The 21,152-nt window shown below is 36.2% G+C and overlaps 1 protein-coding gene across 8 annotated transcripts in view; it reads right to left on the bottom strand.

Moving 5' to 3' along the window:
* The window catches only part of OSBPL8 (oxysterol binding protein like 8), a 222,682-nt gene that overhangs the window by 158,808 nt on the left and 42,722 nt on the right, over positions 1-21,152 (bottom strand). The window contains exon 1 of one of the 8 annotated variants that reach the window (XM_072655422.1): positions 11,116-11,266. The exons of the other annotated variants lie outside the window; for them this stretch is intronic. The gene's annotated coding sequence lies outside the window, so the exon portion shown is untranslated. Of the gene's footprint in view, positions 1-11,115; positions 11,267-21,152 lie in introns of those variants that run through there. 8 annotated transcript variants of the gene reach the window in all.

The raw sequence follows: 21,152 nt of genomic DNA on the forward strand, positions 1-21,152 counted from the left end.
GGAAGACAGTAAAATTACAATCATCTTTTTACAGATGAAGAGACAGGACTCAGAGAGCTCTCAGTCATCATTAGATAAATGGACAGATAAATACAGCATTTAAGATACTCACTGGATTCAAACACAAACAAGAAAGATAATCCCTACCCTCAAAAAGGAAGCAGTACGGTATTACAATGGACCATAATGTGATGGAGGTTTGATCTAACACAGTATGATCTCCTTTTCTTTTGTTGTTTTGTTGTTTCTTCTTTCTTGTGGTTTTTCCTTTCTATTTCTTCTTTACAACATGTCTAATATGAAAATGTTTAATAAGAGTGTATATGTACAGTCTATATCAGAATGCATGCCATCTTGGGGAGGATGGAGGGAAGAGAGGCAGAGAAAATTTAAAACTCAAAAGCTTATGGAACTGAATGTTGAAAAGTAAAGTAAAATATATAAAAAAAAGGAATCACTGATAACTTTAGAGAGAGTAGTTTCAGTGGAATAATGAGATCAGAAGCTGGACTGTAAAGGGTTAATAAAGAAATGCTATACAGGAAAAACTGGAGGTAATCTCAGATGGAACTAGCACTGAAAGGGACTTCAAAAGGCTTCTTGATAGAGGTAAGATTTTAGAGGAGACTTCAAGGAAGCCAGAAAAGGCAGGAAGGGAGACCAGGGGAAAAAGCATTAGTAGGACTGGGGAAGCCAATGAAAAAGCATGGTGTCAGAAGACATATCAAAGGGAAGGAACAAAGAAGTGTCAATAACGAACATTTATGCAAAAAAAATTTTTTAAGTTAGCAAAGAAGCGACAGCAACATGTCAAAAATAGTATATATTATGACCAAGATGGATTTCTGCTAAGAATGAAGGGAGAGTTCAACATTAGGAAACTTATAAACATAACAGACCATATTAACAAGAATAAAAAGAAAAAGTATGATTATAACAATAGATGCAAAATTAGGGAAGCTAAGATGAGAAGACAAATTGTCAATTGAGAAAGGGTTTTTGAATCAAATAAAGATCTAAAATAAAAAAATACATAAGAGAATTACCACAAATATGAAGACTAAGAACCTCTACATAACGGATAAGGGATCAAAGAATATAATTTTCAAAAGAAGAATTGCACACTATCTTCAACAGTCATATTAAAGATTATTAAAATTACTAAGCGATGAATAAATAAAAAAGCATTTATTAAGCATTTATTATGTTCCAAGTACTCTGCTAATCACTGGGTATACAAATAGACAATATAAAGACACTTTCAAGGAATTGAAACTCTAATGAGGGAGCCCACACATGTAAGTGAGTTCAGCTGCAAGGAAGAAACAAAAGTTCAAAAATCCTAAGCGAACAGTTGAACTCATGGCTAAACAAACTGTGGGATGCAATATAATGGAATATCAATTCACCATTAAAAAAATGACAAATATGAAGAATGTACAAAAGGATTTTGTGTTCATCCTTCGTTTTCAAAGAAGACCATGACATCAGAGAAATGGTGATGTGACTTGCAGTGGACTTTGATCTGAGTGAGGGAGGGCTGTGCAAGGTCACCAGCCTCAATTTCTCCTCCTGAGCCATCTCGACCCAGTGACCAGATATTCATCAGGATGAGTGGAGATGCACCAGGATGCAATGGGAGATCTTGTATGGTGGAAGGAACAGAGGGAGGGAAGGAGGGAACAAGGGAGGGAGGGAGGGAGGAAGGAAGGGAGGAAGGAAGGAAGGAAGGAAGGAAGGAAGGAAGGAAGGAAGGAAGGAAGGAAGGAAGGAAGGAAGGAAGGAAGGAAGGAAGGAAGGGAAATCTAGTCAGTAAACCCCAAAGGAAGGGGAGGAGGGAGACAGAAAGGAGAAGGTGAGCTGGGTCCCCACTCAGGCAGCTCAGTCTACTCACAGATTGTGTTCGTCCTTCATTTTCAAAGAAGATCATGATATCAGAGAAGTCATATAGAACAAAGTAAAGAACAGTGGGAAAATCATATACAAGTAAACAAAAAGAACACTATAAAATGAAGTGAAACACTAAATGGAGCAAGAGGAGATAAATAAATATATATCTCTCCTTTCACTGGGAATGTGGGAGACTGTATTCAGAATGTCGCATATTTTGTCAGATACTGGCTACATTGGTTAGTTTTGCTTAACTGTTTTTGTTACAAGGGAAGAAGACTCAGTAGATAAGAAGGGAATTGAGAAATATTCAGAAATCACTATGACATAAAAACAAAAAGTATAGCAAACTTTTTTTAAAAATTGAAACGAGGCAAAGAATAAAAATGAGGAATTCAGACTAAACAATCTCTCAAAGTCTCTTTCAGCTCAAAATCATATTATCCTATGAACTAGGATCCCCCTTCTCTGGTAACGTACCTTTCCCAAAGAGTTTCCTTAACCCTATACACTATTTCCCCCGCAAAAAATATTTTTTTCATACTTCTTCACAACTCTATTCCTATACGCTCATCATTCTAGATTCCATTATTCCCATTCAAGATCTGCCTATCTACTCAGTTCTCAGTATTAATATATACATAACCACAAGAAAGCCTACTTACTTATATTTCAATTACTCTCTGACCAGGCACACAGGAGGTTCTAAATCTTTTAGAAAAGAGAATTTTGTTAAAAGTGCTTTTACACACACACACATGTATATTTTAAATATACACATGTGTACATATGTATATATACACATGTATATATAGACAGACACATACACACGTGTATGTGTTTGAATAAAAGTGATTTGGTTTTATTACTATAAACTTTTTAAACATTTACACTCAAAAGAAAATTATAATCAGAATGCTTAGTTCAAAACTCTAAAACTTAAGTTGCATGAAGCATTTCCTCACTATACCTTCACAGCTGACGTATGGGTATCTCAATATTAATAATGACAGAATCTCTAAACCTGGCAATTACCAAAAATTTAATTTTACAAATGTTAATAAACCTCATGTATTATTATCAAAAGGTCAACTTCGAAACAAGAATACAAAGATTACTTGTGCATATGAAGCTGTCATACCCACAAGCACATTTATATGATCAAACACCTCTATCACAAATTCCACATTCGGATGGGGAAAAAAGCCCACTGCAGTCTGACTTAGTAGGGCAATCCTGAATAAGCTACAGAACAGCAGCCTCAGTTTCTTCATCTACAAAGTGAGGGTAATAACAGCATCTACTTAACGTGGTTGTCATGAGGAGCAAATGGTTTAAATAGAAGGCTTTTCAAATCTCAAAAAAACTAAATAAATATTAGCTACTATTAACATTATCTACTTTTCTTAACTTTTTAAGCATGCTGTTTAAAGATGTAGTTGCTATTTCTCATAGCTAGAAGAACTTGCTTTTAACTTTTCATATAATATGTTCTCTATTATAATGTTCTTCAAAAAGGGAGAAAGCAAATTTTGCTCTAGGACCTTTTACTAGTAATTACATATGCTTCCTCTTTAGTAGTGAGTAAATCAGCTGAACTGCTAAAATAATTTCAAAACAAGATACAAAATGCCTCGTAACAATATCAAACCAACAAGTATTTACCAGGTAAAGAACCTACTACCCACATGACAGTTAAGCCTTAATCACTTTTAATCTGAAAAACTTTCTGAAACCAATGTTTCAGCCTTAAGGTAACTGTAAAAACTCCTCAAGTAAAGATACAAACATGGGAGGGCCTTTCTTATGATCTTAGATAATAAGAAAGCCATCAATATGGCCAGAGGCTACTAGGAAGAAGCTTGAAGGAACATGCAGATTAAAAACCTATTGCTGGGCCCATCAAATGCCAGGGATAACTTTTACATCCTTTTAGGGAAAAATAAGTCTAACCAAAGTTGAGAGGCGAGAAAGCAATCCTGGTAGATTCTGGTCCTGTTACACATGGTAAAAGCAACACAATCTCAAAGGAGTTGAGGGATACAGAGAACATCAATAACTATCAACACATAGGCCTGCAGAGCTTTCCCTTCTACATAAATCTTTTTTAGAAAAGAATTTACACATGTATTGCATCTTTGATGAGCACACCAGAAGGATGTCTTTTTTTCAACAAATTAGTCCACATTTTTACCATCACACAACTGAATGAAAGAGTAAATCTATAAGATTCACAATCTATTCACTGTTTGTGGACTATAAAAAACAATTGATTTCAAAGAGTAAAACACCATATTCAAAAAACTGGGGTAACAATTATGATTTCAATCAAGACAACAGCAAAAATAAGAGCTGATTAAAATTAAAATGATAAAAAGGAAAATGAAATTATGCTGAAACTTACCGTACACAATGAATTACAATCAACACACTGAACATATATTCACTGAAAGGCATAGCATCTAAATGTTTAAAGGAAACTTTAATAAGTAGTAGAGAGAAACAGAGAGGCAAAAAGAAATAATGGTTGGAACTCTCAATCTAACCTTTTCAGATCTAAAAAAATAAAAAATAAGTTAAGGACTTGAATAGGATTCCCAAAACTTAAATATGACAGACCATTCGTAATTACTGGTTGGCAAAAGAAAAGAGTTTACACTTTTCTTAGCTGTGCATGGCATCTTGACAAAAAGTGACAGTGTTTACTAATTTTGTAAAGCTCCACAAACAAATGCAAAAAGGAAAAATAGCAAACACATCACTTATTGATCAGAATGTAATAAGACTATACATGATAAAAGACCATCAAAGAAAGTATTAAAAATTAACTGGAGAATAAATAATTCAAGTGTAATGAATTAATGGGTCAAAGAACAAACTATAGAAACAATACCAATTCATTAAAAATAATGACAGTGAGACAACATACCAAAATTCATGAAAAAGCAATCCTTAGGGGAAAATACGTATGTCTAAACACTTTTATCAACAAAAGAGAAGGAACAGATCAATAAATTGGCCATGCAAATAAATAAACTATTAGACCAACAAATTTAAATAGCCCAATTAAATACTAAAATAGAAATTCTGAAAAATTAATTAACCTCATTGGAAAAGATAAATTTTTTTTAAATCCCACTGAGTTAATAAATGACAATGGAAGTTGCATTTTTTTACGTAAACCAATACTTAATATAATTTTTTCAAAAGAAAAAACCAAATTACCAGTACCAAAAATAAAAAATTTTTGATTTTCTGAATTCAAATGACGAATAAAGGAAAGCATGAGAAGCTGTTGTGCCTAATTATATGTCAATAATACAATGTAAATGAAAAGAGAAAATTACAAAAACATAAAACGCTAAAATTAACAGAATAAGAAATAGAAAACAAAAATAATCTCAGAAAAAGAAAATTGAATGAGGAATAAATGAATTACAAAAGGGCAGGAAAAAAAGTTAATTCTCTCAAAAAGTCAAAGAACAATCAACTCCAACAGTACACAAACGTCACAAAAATATGAGAAGGAATCTGGCAAGATTTCTTATTCCATATGAAATAAATACGATCTTGATATCAGAGTCAAAAGAAAGAATACTATAGACCAAAATCTCTAATGAACTATTAATCCAAAAAATCTTAAAAATCTATTATAAAAGAGATGAAAGCAACAAATAAAAAAAGATGACATATTCTAACCCAGTGGATTCATAGCATCAATGCAGGATTGGTTAAAATAATATACGATTTTAATAACAAAAAGAACAAAAATCATATAACAATAAAGCATGACAACTGTTTCTGTCTTAAAAAAAATAACCAGACAACAGGAATAAAATGAAAATGAAGTTGCCTTTAATATAGTAAGCAGTATCTATCTAAAACCAAAAATAAGCATGATATATACTGGCATAAACTAGAAGCATTTCCAATGATTTTAAAGCAAAGACATCCACTATCACCATTACCATTTGATATAAAGCTAGAAATGTTAGCTATTGCACTAATCAAAAGAAAAAAGAAACTGAGGGAATAAGCATAAGCAAAGAAGAAACAAAATTATTACTTTCCGCACAAGATCAATAATTTACTTAAAGAACTCTGGAGTGACTTATATTTAATTGAAATAATAAGTTCAACAAATTTGCAAGATAAATAAATCCCTACATATCTTCAGTATTTTTGGATATTAGCAACAAAACCCAGCAGGAAGAGATAGAAAGAGAAATTCCACTTAAAATTACTAAAAAATATGTGAAGTACTTGACAACATACCTTCTAAGACACACATACATAGAAACAACATAAATACAACTACAAAGCACTTTGGTAAAAAAAAAAACAAAAAAACAAAAAAAAACCAGATATCAACAACTGGAACAAGGGCAGGCCAAACCAATAGAAAAAAAAATGACAGTATGTCCATTTTCTTTTTTTTTCCCTTCTTTATTTATTTATTTATTTAACTTTTAACATTCATTTTCACAAAATTTTGGGTTCCAAATTTTCTCCCCTTACGTCCCCAAAACACCGAGCGTCCTAACTCTCCCTGTCTGCCAATCTGCCCTCTCTTCTATCATCCCTCTCTGCCCTTGTCTCCATCCTATACCCCTTTACCTGTATTTCTTATTTCCTAGTGGCAAGAACAGTACTCCACAGTTGTTCCTAAAACTTTGAGTTCCAATTTCTCTTCCTCCCTCCCTCCCCACCCCTTCCTTTTGGAAGGCAAGCAATTCAATATAGGCCAAATCTGTGTAGTTTTGCAAATGACTTCCATAATAGTAGTGTTGTGTAAGAACTAATTACATTTCCCTCCATCCTATCCTGTCCCCCATTACTTCTGTTCTCTCTTTTGATCCTGTCCCTCCCCATGAGTGTTGACCTCAAATTGCTCCCTCCTCCCCAAGCCCTCCCTTCCATCATCCCCCCCACCCTGCTTATCCCCTTATCCCCCACTTTCCTGTATTGTAAGATAGGTTTTCATACCAAAATGAGTGTGCATTTTATTCCTTCCTTTAGTGGAATGTGATGAGAGTAAACTTCATGTTTTTCTCTCACCTCCCCTCTTTATCCCTCCACTAATGAGTCTTTTGCTTGCCTCTTTTATGAGAGAGAATTTGCCCCATTCCATTTCTCCCTTTCTCCTACCAATATATTTCTCTCTCACTGCTTGATTTCATTTTTTTAAGATATGATCCCATCCACTTCAATTCACTCTGTGCACTCTGTCTCTACGTGTGTGTGTGTGTGTGTGTGTGCATGTGTGTGTGTGTAATCCCACCCAGTACCCAGATACTGAATAGTTTCAAGAGTTACAAATATTGTCTTTCCATGTAGGAATGTAAACAGTTCAACTTTAGTAAAGTCCCTTATGACTTCTCTTTGCTATTTACTTTTTCATGCTTCTCTTCATTCTTGTGTTTGAAAGTCAAATTTTCTTTTCAGCTCTGGCCTTTTCATCAAGAATGCTTGAAAGTCCTCTATTTCATTGAAAGACCAATTTTTCCCCTGCAGTATTATACTCAGTTTTGCTGGGTAGGTGATTCTTGGTTTTAGTCCTAGTTCCTTTGACTTCTGAAATATCCTATTCCACACCCTTCGATCCCTTAATGTAGAAGCTGCTAGATCTTGTGTTATCCTGATTGTATTTCCACAATACTTGAATTGTTTCTTTCTAGCTGCTTGCAATATTTTCTCCTTGACCTGGGAACTCTGGAATTTGGCCACAATGTTCCTAGGAGTTTCTCTTTTTGGATGTCTTTCAGGCGGTGATCTGTGGATTCCTTGAATACTTATTTTGCCCTCTGGTTCTAGAATCTCGGGGCAGTTCTCCTTGATAATTTCATGCAAGATGATGTCTAGGCTCTTTTTTTGATCATGGCTTTCAGGTAGGCCCATAATTTTTAAATTGTCTCTCCTGGACCTATTCTCCAGGTCAGTTGTTTTTTCAATGAGATATTCCACATTATCTTCCATTTTTTCATTCTTTTGGTTTTGTTTTGTGATTTCTTGGTTTCTCATAAAGTCATTAGCCTCCATCTGTTCCATTCTAATTTTGAAAGAACTATTTTTTTCAGTGAGCTTTTGAATCTCCTTTTCCATTTGGCTAATTCTGCTTTTGAAAGCATTCTTCTCACTGGCTTTTTGAACCTCTTTTACCAATTGAGTTAGCCTATTTTTCAAGGTGTTATTTTCTTCAGCATTTTTTTGGGTCTCCTTTAGCAGGGTGCTGACCTGCTGTTCATACTTTGCTTGCATGTCACTCATTTCTCTTTCCAGTTTTTCCTTCACCTCTCTAACTTGATTTTCAAAATCCTTTTTGAGCTCTTCCATGGCCTGAGCCCATTGAGTGGGCTGGGATACAGCTGCCTTGACTTCTGTGTCTTTCCCTGATGCTAAGCATTGTTCTTCCTCATCAGAAAGGAAGGGAGGAAATGCCTGTTCACCAAGAAAGTAACCTTCTATAGTCTTATTTTTTTTCCCTTAGGCATTTTCCCAGCCAGTGACTTGACTTCTGAGTGTCCTATCCACCCCCACCTCGCCTCCAGATCTGCCCAGCCAGGCTTGGGGTCTGAGATTCAAATGCTGCTTCCCAGCCTCAGGGTTTTGGGTGGGGGCAGGGCTGCTATTCAGTGTGAGATTAAGTTCAGGTGCTAGGTGGGGGCAGGGCTGCCTCATGGGGCTCAGTTCCCTCAGGGGGTTTATGCAGAGACCTTCAACAATGGATCCAGGCTCCTGCCTGCTCTGGGATCCCTTGTCTGCTCCCACCTCCGCTGCTGCCTCCCGAGGAGGCCTGAGTTATGGGGGCACCCCACACCCCTCTCGACCTGCCAAAGAGACCCTCTCACCGACCCTTGTCACATGTGGGTGGGGGACCTGCGCGACCGCTGGAGATTCCATCCCTGAAGCCTGCTCGGATCTGCTCCTTTCCGCGCCTCGCCGCCAAGGCAGGGTTGGCCTCTGCTCCGGGTCCAGGACACGAGGGACCTTTTGCGAGAGGTTTTCAGGCTCTCTGGAGTAGAAATCTCCTCTGTTCCGTTGTTCTGTGGCTTCTGCTGCTCCAGAATTCACCGGTGGTTCTTTTTTTACAGATATTTGGGTTCAGAGGTAGCGTATGTGAGTCTTTCTACTCCGCCATCTTGGCTCCGCCCCCCCAGTATGCCCATTTTCACAGGTGAGGAAACTGAAGTGTAGCTAAGTGATTGCCCAGGGCATATGGATAAGACTCTGAGGCAGGATTTGAACTTGGATATTCCTGACTCTTAAGCTCTCTCTTCCAACCAATGTGTCACCTAGCTGCCCTAAATCAACCCAAAGACCTCATCTCTTTCAGTAAGGAATCACTATTCAACAGAATACGCTGAGAAATAGAAAAGTCTGCCACAAATTAAGTATAGAACAACATTTCACATCTTATACGAAGAAAAGTGCTAAACTTATACATGATTTAAAAATAAATCATCACATCATAAACAAATCGGAAGATAAAAAGAAGAAATTACCTTTCAGATCTAAAGAAAGAATTCATTACCAAACAAGAGACAGAGTGAATCATAAGATAAAATGAATAATTTTAACTTTAGAAAAACTCAAGTTTTTGTACAATCAATGCAGATAAAATTATAAAGGAAACAGTAATTAAAAAAGATCTTTGTAACAAGTTTCTGTGATAAAGGCCCAATTTCTAAGACATATAACAAACATTTAAATGTATAAGAATAAGAGGCATTCCTCAACTGATAAACAGTCTGAGGATATGGAAAAAAAGCATTTCTTAAAGGAAGACACTTAAGCTATCAAAAGATATATATGAAAAAATGCTTCAAATCACAATTAACCACAGAAATACAAACAAAAGCAATTGTGAAGTTTCTCCTCACACCCATCAGATTGGCAAAGAAGAGAAAAAAGGAAAATGACAACTGTTGCATGGTCTGTAGGAAAACCAGGTATATTAACAGACTATGGTACAGCCATGAATTGGACAAATCATTCTGGAAAGCAATTTTGAACTATGCCCCAAAAGCCACTAAACTATGCATGCCCTTTAACCAAGTAATATTTCTACTAGGTCAATACTCCAAAGAAACCATTAAAAAAGGAAAAGGATATATATGTATATAAATTATAATAGCAACTCTTTTTGTAGAGGTGAAGACCTGGAAACTATGGGGGCATCCATCAAATAAGAAATCACTGAACAATCTAATATATCAATGTAATAGAATATTACTTACCATAAAAAAATGGCCAAAGGAACAGATTCAGAGAAATACAGTAAGATTTTCTGACATTGTGTGAAGTGAATCAAACCAGGAGAAATTATGCAAGAGTATAAAGACAAAAAACTTGGAAAGACTTAAGAATTCTAAGCAATGCATTGATCAAACAAGATTCTAGAGGAAGAATGATGAAACATCACTCACGACGAGATGAACTCAAACCAGTGCAGTTTTTTTTGCTTGACTATGAATATTTGCTTCAAAGAGGGGAAAAATAAAGTAAAAATAGAAATTACATATACAAATCGTATAAAATTATCTTTTTTGAACATTTTCTGTACTTCTGAGATAAATATAATCATAGAATGTACCAGTGAAAAGAACTTTAAAGATGACCTAATACAAGCAAAACCTCTCATTTTGCAGATGAGGGAACTAAGGTCCATAGAGGTAAAGTAACTTGCCCTACATTACAGAGTGAGCTAGTGGCCAAGCCAGTTCTTAAGCCAAGCGCTGATTCTTAACTCATTCTTTTGACTACTGTACTTCTTTATTAACTCCTTGAGATTACAGACCATCGTATATATGCTAGAGTCTCCAGCATCAAACACAGTGCCTAGTTTCAAGTAGGCACTAATTAAACCTATGCTGGAAAATGAAGATTTGAGTTACACTTGCTTTCTTTAAAATAAAAAACCTCAGTTCCTTTTGAAGTTATTTATTTTAGCATACCACTAAGAAAGAAACTTTACATTAACATTATAGCTGTTCAATCTAAAACACTTAAGCACCAAATATTCAGTAGCATTAACTGTGAATGAATTATCCCTTATTCTTATGTTACCAGTAAATATCGGAAGCAATTAGCTCTGATACTTTTCTAGGGCTACATGAATTAAGGAGGTATAGTACCAAAAAATAAGACAATATCCGAAATGCACTGGAAAAGTTATCAATGTACTGAAAACAAAAAGTCCTAAAAAATACATTTCTCAATACTTACCATACTGAAATTTATTGCTCATAATTTTTTGTTTCTTACATGAAACCAGACAGTGATTTTGTTCACGACAGGAGACCTAAAATATCTGAAACTACTATGTCAATTTGTAGTATTTGCACAAAAGTTAATGATAAACTCAGCTTAACATTTCCCTAGAAAATAACAATGTTTCATTCTTTTCTATGATTCTGAAGCCCAAGAAGGAGAAAAAGGAATATATAAATATAAAAAAAATAATTCTAGAAGTCAATAGTACTTGAAAATCAAACACTTACAAAAAACTTTGAGCATGAGTTTCTTTTTTGACTAGAAATATTTTGAAAAGATTTTTAAAGATTATAGCAAAGGGCTTTTAGGTCACGTGACCAATAAGTTAGAAGACCAAGCATTTTCCATGACCCTCAAACCTTTCCAAAACAGAAATTGCTAAGTACAGGCCAAAGACAGAACAACTACAGATGTCTCCATGGCCTAAAACACATACAATCAAAAAGGTTTAAAAAAACAAACATGAACTGACTTCTACCCCAAGCAAAACTTGAACGGGAAAGGAATCACACACACAGGAAGGAGGAATCAGGGATGAGGAAAAGAAAGACAATAAGGGAATAGGGCCACTTTGTTAAAGAATAAGCTTTAAAAGATAGTCCTGTGTTTACAATGGAAAAGACAAAAATCGTAACTTGAAAAAAATCCATATTAGAGACAAATAGAAGGAAATTTAAAAACTCTATTAACTTTAAATGTGAAAGGATCCTAGGGTGGGGAACCTGCGGCCTCCAGGCCACATGTGAACTTTTAGGTCCTTGGGTGCAGCCTCTTGATTGAATCCAAGTTTTACAGAACAAATCTTTTTATTATGGGCATCTGTTCTGTGAAATTTGGATTCAGTCAAAGGGCCGTTCTCCTGGTAAACAATCCAATTAAAAAAACACACATTGAATTAGAAAACAAAATCTGTTACTTACAAGAAATACATTTTAAAAAACAAAGACATATACAAAGCAAAACTGAGAAGATGGGGAAAATTTAGCATGCATCAAGTGAATCCAAAAAGAGCAGGAGTTGTGATCATGCTGACAGAACAAAAACAAACGTTCAAAAAAATAAAAAAGGATACACAAGCAAATCATATCACGTTTAGAGGAACCATGAACAACAAACCAACAGCAGGAATAAATTCATACACTCCACATGCCTTAACATGCAAATTCATAAAGGAAACACTGATACAACCACAATAATATAAGTGACAGGAGACAACTTCAATTACCCCTTGGAAGTTTTGGATAAGTCCAACAGAAAGATAAAGAAAAGAGAAAATATGGAACACAACAAAATGCTGGAGAAACTAAAGCTAAAACACTTACGGAGTCTTCTAAATAGTATGGCAAAAGAACACATGTATTTCTCAGCACTAATATCACATGCTTTTACAAAAAAGTTTTCACAAAAATGTTAGGCAGAGTTACTGTCCCCACCCCCCAAAAAATGAGTAAAAAAGTAAAAAACAGAAAATACATCCTTTATAGACCTTAATGCAAAAAAAAAAAAAAATAGTTATTAGTTCGGGGACTAAGACACAGATCTAAAAGGAGACTTCATGATGAAATTTTAAATAATGAGTAGGTCAAAGAATAAACTGTGGCAACAATAAACAATTATGCAAAATAAAAATGTAATAGTGAAACAACATAAGTGATGCAGCTGACGAAATCTTCAGAAGAAAAATCATATCCCTATAAATGTAATAGAACATTAACAAAACAGAAGTATTGAACTAAACTGTCATTTTAAAAAGCAGAAAAATCAAATAAACCTAAAATAAGCATAAAGGATGAGATGTTAGTAAATTAGAGGGGAAATAAAAAGAAATTTAAAAACACAGAAATGATAAATAAAACCACAAGTTGATTCTCTGAAAAGATTAATAACAACAGAGCTCTTGCTAATCTGGCTAAAAAGCAGGGAGAAAATCACATCAATAATATAGCCAATGAGCAAGGTGAAACCACAGCAGAATCAGAAGAAACACAAAGAAAACCAGAACAGAGCAGAACAATTACATGCTAGCAAAGCTGAGGGAACAAAGAAGAGCACCTTCAAAAATAGAAATACCCAAGCTATCAGAAAACCAGAAATCTTCAACAACTCGGTCTCAGAAAAAGAAACACATCTAGTTATAAATAACTAAGAACAAAGCCCAGCCTCCTTGTCCTGAAGGATTCACAGGAGGACCTATCAAGAACTTTTAAATAATAATTAGTATTCCTACTAGACCAATTATTTTATCAGAAAAATGACAGACCTAAGTGATTTTCCAGGGTCACAAAGCTAGTAAAGCACCTAAAGCCAAATCTGAACTCAGGTCTTCCGGATTCCAGATCCACCATCTATCCGCTATTGACACCTATCTAGCCCAATGAATAGACTCAAAAACTTTCAACAAAATCTCTGTAAACAAGTTATAGTAATTTATCCAAGAAATTATTGATTGTGACCAAGTGGCATTTACACCAGACATACAAGGATAGTTCAATTTAGGAAAACTATAAATATTATTAATCACATTAAAAACTAAAACATCTAAACCACATGAATATCTCAATAGATGCAGAAAAAGCCTCTGACAAAATATAGCATTCTTTTATGCTAAAAACCTCACAAAATATAGGCATAAAAGGACTTTTTTAAAAAAATCATTAAAAGCATCTATCTAAAACTAAAAATAAGTATCATCTGCAATGAGGATATACTTGAACCTCTTCCAATACACATGTGAATGAAGCAAGAACGTCTGCTTTGTGCACTCTTATTTGATAGAGTTCTGGAAATGCTAGAAATGCCAATAAGAGAAAGAAATTAGAAGCATAAAGACAGATAAAGAGACAATAAAACTATCCGTATTTACTGATGTTATGATGATATACTTAAGAAAATTCCAGGGAAATCAACAAAAATACTAACTTATACAATTAATTGATTCAAAAGTTGCAGATTACAAAATAAACCCTGAAAAAAACAACAACTTTTCTATGTAATAACAATATGAGACATGAATAGACAAAAATAGACAAGGAAATTCCATTTCAAATAACTTCAAAATGCAGGTAGAGAAAGGAATAGTCACCTCAACCTTAGCTACCTATGACAATAGTAGACCCTAATGGCATCTTCTATAAGATTTAGATCAAGAATTCTGAAAATTTTCTTGTGCCACAGACCCTTTGGCAGTCTGGTGATTTTTACGGATCCTTTTTTTTTCAGGTGTTTTTAAAATGCACAACTGAAGGAAATGCCTAATTTCTGTTAGTAAAAATAGGTTAGTAAAAATAAAGATGTAATATTTCCCCCATCTAGATTGATGATCCCTGTGAAATCTATCCCTGGGCCTGTAGGGGTCTATGAACCCTATGTTAAAAACCTGTTACTGAGATGTTAGAAGTCATGTATTCCCAAACCTTTCTAAGGCCCTGAAAGGTTACACGACTTGCATAAGATCACATATATGGTAAGAGACAAGCAGGACTCAAACCTAGGTCTTACAACTACGAATCTAGGACCCTTTCCCCTCCATTGAACTGTACAAATGAAATCAAAACAACTACCAACATTCACTTTAAGGGGGTAGGGAAAGGGTCTTTAACAATAATCACATCATCAACCACCCCCCCTCAAAAAAGCTCATTTTAATTATTCCTTGAAAGGCGTTAATAAAAGATGCCCTATCAGTCACAAGCTGTTACTAATTACCCAAGAGAAAAGCTAAAAAAAAAACCAAAAAAACAAAAAACCTGCATGTGTGGTTGGTCATTAGTCCTTTAGAGGGTGAGAATGTATGCAGTCTGCCCTTTAGTTTTGAGCTCTGGTTATTATGTATAACTCAGCTGAGTGTCACATGGCAGACAGTTACCCTGCTTCCCTTTTACCAAAAGTCATGTTGTGTTGTTTATCAGTAACTATTCTCACTTTTCATTCTAATGTTATATTTTAGAACTTGAATTAAATGTGAATCTAAAAGTTTCAGTTTTGGGGGTAACTAAGTGGCTCAGCGTATACAGCACCAGCCCTGTCGATCTCAGAGACTTGACATTTACTAGCTGTGTGACCCTAGGTAAGTCACTCAATCCCAATTACCTTGCCAAAAAAAAAGTTTCAGTTTTTTCTAAAAAACTGTTTTCTTGTTAAAAATAAACAACACGTATCAGTGATTTAGAATGCTTATCATTTGTTAGAAAATGACCCCAGAAGAGCAACCATCTGTGCATTCAAACACCATAATAGCTTTGATAAAGGATAGAGTGAAGGCTTAGCAGCTGGAAGTAAGGAAATATTTTATGTGGAAGGTGGTGCTTGAGCTAAGCTCTGAAGGCCATTATGAATTCTGAGAAGCAGAAGAAAGAAATACATTCCAGGCATGGCAGGCAGTGCGGAGACAATCATCATGGGATTACAAGTTAGAGCTAAAACAGCCAACAGACGCCATCTCGCCCAACCCTCTCATTCTATATGTGACAAAGTGAAGCCCAACCTCACCCAGACAGCAGGCTTTAAGGTCATCTTCACTCCAATCAACACTCCTTTCACTGCACTGTATGCTTCCTCCTGTATGGAACTCCACTGTCCTGGCTGGGCCTTTGCACTGGCTGTCTGCCATGTCTACAATGCTCTCCCTTCCCATGGCCACCTCCTAACATCCCTGAGAGACTCAAGGCAAGTCTCAACATCTAGAGGTGAACTTTCCTGGCTGCTGCTCCCTGTACCTCCCCAAAGAGCCTTCCCATTACTGGCCTGTCACTAGAATGTCAGCACCTTGTGGCAAGAACCAAATTCTGTCTTTCTTTTGTATCCCTGCACTTAACACAAGGCCTGGCACATAGCCAAGTGCTTAATAAATGCTTGGTAACTGAATGACTGACTGATTCATGCCAACCCTAGATAATCTTAAGGCTTTAGAGAAACATAAATTTCTCTATGCTTCAGCATGCTTCAGTAATGCTTCAGAAACCTTTTCATCATTTAGGCAAAGTTCTTAATATACTTAACTTTTCTCTTTATCAAGTTAGTAGGCAAAATATTATGGAAACCATAATAAAAAAGGGTATCATCTGCCCTTGCATACTGATCCTTAAGATTAGTATTGCTTCCTTTTGAAAGTATCTGGTAAGTTAACTTGACCATTTAATCATCCTTTGATAACAACAATTAAATAAACATTTATTATATGCATATTATGTGAAAGCCTCTCTGGAAGGTACTAAGAATGGAAAAAAGCTTATGTAAGACATGGTCCTCACCCTTTTATTATCTATTAAAGGAGATATCTCACACATACATACACACAAACAATAATACATGTGTTCAATAAAGATACATACCAAGTGCTTATATGAAGTCTAAGGTGGGAAAGGTCATGCCTGAATGGAGGTAGAAGATGAAGTCAGGGATCAAGGAAAGCTTCACAAAGAAGCTATCTGAATTTTACATTTAAATAAACAGAGAGAGCACAAATTGTAGGATAGACACAGGGGAGGGCAAAAGGTCCAGTTTAGCTACAGCATAGTATAAGAAGGAAGGAGTGCAAAATACTAAGTAGATAGGGAGCTACAAAGCTTGTAGAGGGCCTTAAAAACAATTCTAAGGAGTTTAAACTTTCCATTGTAGCAGCTACAGGATTTTGAGTAGAAGTGTTATCCAGCTAAATCAAGGAATAAGGGAGGCTAGTCTGACAAAGGTGTGAAAATTAGTTTGGATGGGAGAGCCATGAAGTAGAAAAAGCTGTTAGAAGGTTATTGCAGTAATACAGACAGAAGGCAATGAAGACCTGAATGAGGAGAAAAGAGGAAAAAAGAGATGAGAGATAAATAGAAAGGACGGAATCAACAGGACTTGGTAACTGATAAGCTAGGAAGGGAAAGGAAAGAGTCAGTAACAGCACTAAGGTTTCAAATGTATACCACAGTATTATTTTACAGTCTATAGTAGTTACAGTTACAATAGTTATTTTCCTCCAAATCTACCAGAGACAGAGCAATGGGAAATGTGCTTAAGTTGTATGAAATATAAAGTATTAGGTTATGTAAGATTTCCTGATGAGTTTATTAAACATCAGAGTGGATTATCAAAAGTTGCAAAATCTCTAATTTTTAATTCCAAAATCTTTTTAAAAGTAGAACAAAGACTCATTTGTGAAAGCTTTTAGCAGGCCTTACTATGAGCAAGACAAGTAGGAATTTTTGGGTTCCTTCCAACATAGAATTCAACTACCTTGGCACACATGCCTGACTATTGGACTTGGTTTCTTCTTCACAGATATTCTCTAAATACATCATCAGCATAACTACCTCACAAAGAACAAATGCAAAAGTAAGTAAACTTAAAAAAAAAGTGGTTTTATAAACTATTCTAATCTGCTTTAAAAAAAAAATGTCACCACCATCTACACAAATAGGACAAACTCATACAAAAGTACCAACGTGGCTAGATAGAGCTACAACCACTTAGTAAACTCCAAGCAAGGGTACTTCAAAAACATTTTAAGAACACAAACTAAACTGATATATCTTATTCTATTTTATTTTTTTACTTTCTGAATAACAAATCAATAGCATTTAGTGTCAACTTAGCAAGGTGATAACAAAACAATCTAACAGTAAGAAGGTGGTATAGGAGAGATCCTCTAGAATAAGAAGGGTCAAACATGTGCCTGTGATCTATACTGTGGCTCTTCATATTTTCCAAATTAAAATGTAATTGGGAAATAGTCAACAAAATAAAAAACATAGAATATAAATGGTAACAGGTGGTTTTCTAAGTCAATCTGGAGCCACATGATATGGATTAGTGGGCCCCAGTTTCTATTTGAGTTGGATACCACTCATCTAGATCACCAAATCCTATGTATGAATGAGAATCCCTCCAGCAAGAGTTCAGAGTAATCATCCAGCCTCTTGCTTAAGATCTCCTGAGAAAATCTTTTCCCTTTTGGGATAATTCTGATTACCAGGATTTTTTTTTACCTAAATCAAGTCTAAATCTGCTTCTCTGCAGTTTTTATCTACTGCTCATTCTGCCCACAGGGCCCAAATAACACAAAGCTAGTAATAATAATACCTCTTTCACATGACAGTCCTTTCAAATATGAGAAGGCAGCTGTGTCTCTTCTAATTCTTCTTATTCCTAGCGAAATATCATCAAATCTCTCAAATGAGTTGCACCTGGCATGTTATCCAGTCTTCTCACTATCCTAATGACCATCTTCTAGACACAGAAATCCAGAGAAAATACGTCTATATATCTTTTTGAAAATTTGATTCCAAGAAATGAACACAGCACTGCAGACATAGTCAGACAAGGTCAGAACAGAGTCGAAGTATTACCTCCCTAGTCCTGGACGCAGTCCTATACCTCCTTTTATACTCTAGGATGGTATTCGCTTTTTGTTCTAGAACCATTTGACATTATTATCTTTTATGTGTTTACTATATTAAGAACACTATTATATGAAGCACTAAAAGAGGGGCAATGATGAGTTTTAAAATTCTTGGCAGCTAAGGCAAGAGGGGAAATCAATCTATAAGAAATAAACATTTATTAAATGACTATGTGCCAGGCACTGTGCTAAGCACTGGGGACACAAACAGAGGCAAAAGACAGTCTTTGCCCTCAAGGAGCTCACAACTTGATATGGGAGAACAACATGGGGAAAAAAATATACACACACACACATATGCATACACACACAGAGAGCAGGCTATAAGGCTATATACAGGACAAATATAAAACAATTATCAGAGGTAAGGAAGTAAAATTAAGAATGGTTAGAAAAGGCTTCCTGAAAGAGGTGAGATTTTAGTTTGGATTTAAAGTAAGTTAGGCAGGTTAGTAGTTGGAGCAGGAGGGAGATCATACCAGGCCTGAGGAAAAGCCAGAAAGAATGCCCAGAACCAAGAGGAACAGCCAGGAAGCCAAGGTCACTGGACTGAAGAGTCTGTTATGGGGAGGAAGATTTAAGAACACTGGAAAGGCAAGAGGGGCCTAGATTATTATAAAGTGCTTTGAACACCAAACAGATTGTTTTGTATTTGCTCCTAGAGGCAATAAGAAGTTGGTGAGTTTACATATGGAGTTTATTGAGTGGGGATAAGGTAATGTGACCAGACCTTCGATTTAAGGAAATCATTTTAGTGGATGAATGGAGCATGATTTGAGTGGGGAGGAACTTGAGGCAGGCAGTCACTCCAGCAGACTATTACAGTATTTCAGGCATGAGAGATTTCAGCCTGACCTAGAGTGGTGGTAGTGTCAGAGTTTAAGGGGAGCATATTGGAGAGAAACGGCAAAGATGACATCAACAGGCTTTGGTAATAAATTAGATATGAGGAATAAGAGATAGTGAGGAGTCCAGGATGATTCCTAGGTTGTAAGCCAGAAGGACTGGGAGGACAGTGTTGCCCTTGACAATAATAGGGAAGGTAGGAGTTTGAGGTAAGCCTAGGGAGAAAGTTCTGTTTTAGGAATAATGAGTTTAAGATGTCTACTGGATATCAAACTCAAAGATGTCTGCAAGGCATTTGGAAATTTGAGTTTGGAGATCAGCATTGTTTGGAGCAGAAAAGGTAGATTTGAAAACCATCAGCATAAAGACAGTAATTAAATTCATGAGATCACCAAGTGAAGGAAAATAGAGGAAGAGTTTCCAGGACAGAATCCTTAAGAACACCTAGAGTGAGAGAGCTTGTCCTGGAAGAGTATCCAGCAAAGGTGATAAGAGAAGGAACAATCAGATAGGTAGGAGAAAACCAGGAGAGAGTAGTGTCCCTAAAATCTAGAGAGAAGAGAATATCAAAGAGTAAAGAGTAAGCAGTGGAATCAAAAGTTGCAGAGGTCAAGAACAATGAGGATTGAAAAAAGGCCAAAGGATTTGGCAACTAAAAGATCAGTAGCAACCTTGGAGAGAGCAGTTTTGGTGGAATGATAGGGCTGAGCGGCTGGGCTGCAGTGCTAGAAACCCCAAAATGCAGGGGCACAGCGAGTCAAGCCTTCTTTGAGTCAAAGTAGCAAGGTTTATTTGTGACACCTAAAAGCAGGCTAGATTCTAAGTGAATCTATGCAATTTAGTGAGGGGAAGATTGGTACATATATACTAAAAAAGGCAGTGAGAAGATCAGGATGGGATTAAAGAGTGCTAAATAGCCGGGAGTGGGTCAGGTGCAGACAATGAAAGGAGTTAAGTGGTTGGAGAACCACAGTGAAAGGATGGACTGGGATGGACCAAAGGCCTCAGGCTAACACCAAGGACTGGGGTGTTAGGAAACTTCAGGGAAACAGCTTCCTGATGGAAAGGGCCATAGCTTTCAGATGTGATCTTTTCCTTTTAGGTGTCCAGGGTCCCATCACCCCATCAGCTGGATTATAAGGGGCTAAGAAGAGAGGAAGAGAAGTGGAAGTACCTATTGTAGAGTCTTTTCCAAGAGTTTAGTTACAAAGAGCAGAAGAAATGTAGGACTATAGTTGGGAAAGATATGAACTAAGTAGTAAAACAATCAGATTCAAAACTGGTTGGATGATGAAACTCAAAGAATAGTTGCATCAAAGTGGAAGGAAATCTCCAGTGGAAAGACCCCCAAGGATTCGTGCTTGGCCTTGTGTAACTCCCCTTGAATCTTCCCACTTGGTCTGGTCTTTCATACTTGAATCTGTTGCCGTGGGCCTAGCCTGGCCTTCCATTTTCCGTTACCTCTTGATTGCCCCACCTGCTTCCCACCCAATCCCTCCATGTCTGATATCTCCTGATTGCCTCCAGCTGTTTCCAACCCTAGACCAGTCACCCCAGTCCCATAGAGGTCCTCCTTGGACTTCTCAAGACCCTCTCTAAACACCTCTTCCCATCACCCTAGACTACCAGACCACCCCCAGATCCCTCCTACAGTCATTTCTGTATTTAAGTTCCATTTTGCCTCCACGAAGGCGCTCAGATTCAATCCAGCTCAGACTCTGTCTAGCTAAGATTGTACGTGGCCCACTTGTGAATACAA

Source organism: Notamacropus eugenii, chromosome 3 (genome assembly GCF_028372415.1).
Source record: "Notamacropus eugenii isolate mMacEug1 chromosome 3, mMacEug1.pri_v2, whole genome shotgun sequence".
In the NCBI taxonomy this organism is placed as follows: domain Eukaryota; kingdom Metazoa; phylum Chordata; class Mammalia; order Diprotodontia; family Macropodidae; genus Notamacropus; species Notamacropus eugenii.